At 46.2% G+C, this 5,423-nt stretch overlaps 1 non-coding gene across 1 annotated transcript; it reads left to right on the forward strand.

Moving 5' to 3' along the window:
- Positions 1–2,834: 2,834 nt before the first annotated feature.
- Positions 2,835–3,024, forward strand: LOC146801890 (U2 spliceosomal RNA). The gene has a single exon (XR_014968356.1). It is a non-coding gene; the product is annotated as a U2 spliceosomal RNA (small nuclear RNA).
- The last annotated feature ends 2,399 nt before the right edge of the window (positions 3,025–5,423 follow it).

Raw genomic sequence — 5,423 nt, forward strand, 5'->3', positions numbered from 1 at the left:
ACCCCTCATATAATCAGATGACACTTCACTTCTTAAGGGCTGATTTGGCCCAGGCACAGCTTGTAGGGTTGTGGAAGGCTTGAGGGGGGAGGCTACTCCCTGGCTGGGACAAGGCTGAGGCCTAAACTGAGGTAGATCAAAGGGGGGAATACCAATGCCCTGGCTTTCCTTCTCCACACAACCTCTCTAGGTTAGTCCCAGTTCACCCCAGGCACAGTCAGGTGGGTTTCAGCACCTCCCTAGCCCCTTAGAGCAGTCTCTCAGGTCTCCACAGGGCCTTAGGCGCCCTCTACTCCACTTACTGCCCTTTTTCTGATGTTCCGACGCCGCTGGAGTCGGGTCGACGCCGTGAGGCGGTTCCGGTTCGGTCTCGGCGGCCTCGGCACAATGTCAGTTCTTTGACGACGCCGGTAGGCGGTTCCGGTCCGATGTCGGCGGCCTCGGTTCGATCTCTACCTCCGATTCGACGACGTCGGGCAGTCTCCTCACGATGTCGACTTCGGGCGGCTCCGGTCCGATGGCGCTCTCGACTCCGATGACGTCGGCCGGCCTGGCCTCGATGTCGACTTCCGGCGACTCCGGGGTGCGATCCTCACCCCCGACCTCCGGTGCTCCTCCTCTCAGGTTCCGGGCGACTCCGGAGTGCGATCCTCACTCCCGACCTCCGGTTCACCTCTACCTCGGTCTCCGACGACTCCGGAGGGCGGACTTCACTCCTCCGATGACGCCGCTCGCTCGACCTCGGTTCACTTCCTCCTCGACCTCTGGTATTCCTCTCGACCCCCGTCGGCGCCCTCTCACGACCTCAGGCGGCTCCGGGTACGACGTCTGCTACTTCAGTCAGCGCCGCTTCTCCACCTCGGGCTCCAGGTCTTCAGGCTACTCGACGCCGGGCTCCAGGGAAACCAGTTCTCAGGTCAGAATCTTGCGGTTTTCTTGGTTCTAAGGCCTGTTCCTGCTGTCCAGGTCCTTAGGATGGTTTTCTTCTGTCTTCTTCCCACACAGGGCTATAGGCTGGGATCCATCAGTAGGGACAAGTATCAAGGGTGGGTTTATGGACCCCACTCCAGGCACAAGTTTCCACCCCTGCTGCTTCACTCCTTCCTCCTTCACTGTTGTGCTCCTCTCTCTTCACCAGTCAGGTGCCAACTGCCAGCTCCAACTGCCAACTGCCTCTCTTATCCTCCCAACATTCTAAACCGCCTCCAACGGTCACAGGGTTCTGGAAGCTCCTGGAATGTTCTGGAAGGTGCTGGTAGGTTCCAGTGGATGCTGGTGATGTCACAGGTGGCCACCATTTTGTGCTCCAGGCCCTCAGACAGAAGTTTCAGGGGTAGATAAAATGGCTCCCTGAATCTGTAGCAACACGAAAAAGTCTGGTGGTTCCCAAAAAGGAAAAATTCAAACAGGGTTTGAGGCAAAAGTGGGACAAAATAAATAATGATGAGGAGGGACCACCCAAAGGGCTGACAGGTCTAACAGAGGGTATGTGTGGGGAAAATAATATAGAGAAACACACGGGCTGGAGCATGAGAGAGGTAGTGCACGGAAGCAAAAGAGAACAACAGGTATTGCAGGGGGAGAGATGTACACCATAAAGACTGCTCAAAAACGTACGCCCTCTAATGCAGTTCTGGACACAAAAAAAGGTATTGCTTCGCAAGCAAGCAGTGAAAGCAGCGATGCCAATCAAAAAGACTGTAAAGAGGCAATGTTCCAAAGGAGGGACAAATGCAAGATTGACAAATTGAAACGCGAATAAGAAGCTGGCAAATTACAGTGACAAGGAGAGTCAACCAATAGTAAGCAATGGGCAGGATCCAAGCCCCTCTAGGTTTTTCATGGTAAGCCACAATATGCCTTACAACACACAGCACATGCACCGTCTAGTATGCTTGAACTAGAAATGGTGGTCCTCCCACAGTTTGTGTATTACTTTATTACCCCACGGTCTTACATTTCCTGGAGATTATTAAGAGCCCTAGATGCGGTATAGGTGGACCTAGTAAGAAGCAAAGGCAGACACTGGGTAGGACTGGTTTTGTTGAGACTGCCAACTTAAGAGGGTGAACTAAGTGCATGGATTATGAGGTGTATTATCTAGTAGCGTATGTGGAAAGGGCATAGGGGAAGAGGCAACTGACTCACAGAGGTCAGCTGAACAGTGGCTAAATTTCCACTATTAGGGAGCACAGCCAACACATTAACAGGATCCAAGGACAGGAGGTGCTTGCACAAAATATTGAAGAAAAAATATTGTGTGTCCAAAATATGGTGCCAAGAATATCGAGGACAAAAATATTGTTATGGTAAGTTTCTATGGGTAAGCAAACTTTAACTATCCTGAACTCCACATCTATGTACCTTGACGATATAGTCAATCTATTGTTACCTCCTTGCACTCACCTTCTCTATATTTTGGTCTTCGTTATTTTTGCCACAATATTCTGGCCACACAATATTTGTTTCCTCGATATTCTTTTAGACAACCAGGACAAGAAAGAAGATTACCCAAAACGCAGGAAGTTGCGTCACTGCTGAATGCTCTGCCTCAGAAGAACGAGTAACACGTCCCATGGGCCCCAGAGATCCCACTGTTGTAATGTGCTATTTTAATTTTATGTGTTCTTTCACCTATTCATCATATTGTCGGTTTGTGTTGCCAGATATCCATACACTATGGTTTCAATGTGCTTTACATGTTCCACAATTCTGTGTTTTGTTTTAAACATTGCTTGCTATAAAATAAGTGCTTGGGCACCTCATTGTTCTATATTCTGTTCAGTTACTTGTTTAGTTGTGTTGAACCTGTTGAACAGACTTAACTTTCATCTGTCGCTTTCGGCCTTCTAGCTAAGATCAAGTGTACTATCTGTTTTTATCAGTTTAATATCTGATGTGTCCTGAATATGAGGCCCATAAATTTAATTAATTTTTGTAACAGGGACCTGGAATAGGAGCTTGCTCTGTCCAACTGATAGAGCGCCATGTTATTCTGAAAGTTGTAGGGGTGCACCATAATCACTGATATGTCCGCACCCATATATTTAATGGCATTTTATTAACGTGTGACCTATAAATGTATTACTAGAAACTGCTTATAATAGTGCAAATAGAAATGTAATCATGTCATTTATGAAGCTCAATGTAGTGTTTAAACGAAAATGTATTTTAGGCAACGTATAATGATTGGTTCCCGTACAATACGATGCATTAGGTTTAACGTGCACCATATTAAAGTCTGCACGTGTAGTTTTGCTTATTCATATATGAAGTATAAAGAAATTAACGTTTATAGTGTGATTCTAGAAATGTGTGTTAAATGTGTAAAGGCTTAACCGCATATACGTTTAAGAGAAAGGCCTGTTTGTTTCTTATTTTAGCTAAATATTGTAGGCCGAAATGTTCCCTTGGGAAGGCTTTGGATTTCAGAGGTAGAGGGTCTCAGAGAAGTGGAAAGTTTCTCGTTCCCATGTTTCTGTTGCAGGTGCAAGGACACCTAGTTCGTTAGTGAACTAACCCTTTGTTTCAGGAGTTAGGATGGCATGAGAAGCCAACATGGGAGTATACCGGAATGCAGGGATGATACTTTCGGCGGAGAAGGTGCCTGGGACCCAAGGACGAGTAAACCGTCGTTGGAAGGGAGACAAGTTTCAGTGGAAAAATACTGGGAGAAGACCTGGCTGAAGAGGTGTGCCGGAGGGCGTGTTCTACGTTTTTGGGGTTTTGAATTAGGGACAGTGCCCCGTGGGTTGGGCAGTTGAGGATTAGATGGGAAGCTAGAAGGAGCATTTTAGAATGAGCTCTGAGAAAAGTGAGTGCACTTCTAAGGAAGCCTTCACTTCTGACACCTTTTATCCTCTTGCCTGGGAAAATGCTAAGTAGGGATGTCACCTTAGAAGTAGAGTAGGGATAGACTAACTGATTTTCTTTTTAGGTTAATGACTTCTAACATAGAGATTGGAGCCGTTATTGCTTGTCTCATGCTACTGGAACTGACCATTCTTCTTATTCTGAGTCGGATGAGACTTCTGCGTAGACTCTTTTTTGTATTAGTGCCCTTTTATTTCCTTAACCTCGTGCTGAGGTGCTTGTGTGTGCAATTATTTTTGGCTTTGTAATAAATCCCTAAAATTTGAGATTCTGAGTCAGTGGTCCTTTAGAGTTCAAATTCTATTTTGTTTGATTATGTGTTAAATATTGAATTTCCTCCCCTCTACACTATTCAGCAGATAAAAAGATCCTGGCGACCTGAGAGGATTCTTGGTGATGGTAAGACAGATGAGAATCTGACTTTATCACTCTCCACGCATCAACCTGGTATTGCAGTGCCTCTAGGATGGTATTTCAGTGCCTCTAGGAATGGTGCAAAAACCACCCTAGAAAAACAAACAAAAAGTCTTAACTTGCATATGACTCCTGTGGTTTTCAACAGCATCACTCATTACATAAACGTAATAGATCACAGTAATACAGAATGCAAGAGTCAATGACAAGTGTCACCCTAGAAAGGTCTGACTCAGGTGTGGGAATGATATGTGGGGGGGTGCCCTGAAACACTTCCAGGAGCTGACCAACCAGCATGAACTCCCTACAGGACGCTTTCTAGGTTTTGTTAATACAATACAACAAATATGGTAGAAAGGATGGGAAGAGCCGCACAAGGGGTATTAACTGATATGCAGGACAAGCACAGTGACAAAAACAGGGACTATGCTTTACATAGTGTTTATTGACCCCCAGTAAATGCTCCCTAAGTGAACTGAAAGAGCAGAGGGAAGATGACATAGGTGATCAGATGAAAGACACAGAATGGGATAGCACACTGGGCACAGTGCCAAAGGTTTTCAGAAATAATACAGTTCAATGATATACACAGAACCCATATAACACCAAACTGTGCAGAAGTGGCTTGTGTGCCCGAGATGTGAAGAGGCAAATGCAGGATTCTATCATATGGTTTGGGATTGCACCAGAATATGGAATTACTGGGAGGATGTTGGTCAACTCATAAACCAAGCCACAGAACGCAAGGGCGAAAAGGATCCAGAGGAGAGCCTTTTGGGGTTCTTCCCAGACCCACCGATAAAAAAGTCACCAGAAATTTCACAGATTTGGCATTCGGGGTAAAAGAAGAGACATATCGGGATGAGATGGAAAGCATGGAGTGGGGCCCGGGTGTCCCAAAATAGGAATCAGAGGTGAAGAGCTGATTTGTGTGTGGGAGGACAGTAATGTATATGGAGGTCAGTTGGGAACTTAGTAACCTAGATATGTCAAGAACATGGGATGAAATAGCCGGGGATTTCAGTTATAAGCACACCGAGCAATACAAGCACTATCCTGGGACACAAAGTGGGAAACAGCTAATCCTGATGGCAATGGTGACAAGGGAGCAGGAAGCTGGGAGACATGATGGGAAG

Source organism: Triturus cristatus, chromosome 8 (assembly GCF_964204655.1).
Source record: "Triturus cristatus chromosome 8, aTriCri1.1, whole genome shotgun sequence".
NCBI classification, from domain to species: domain Eukaryota; kingdom Metazoa; phylum Chordata; class Amphibia; order Caudata; family Salamandridae; genus Triturus; species Triturus cristatus.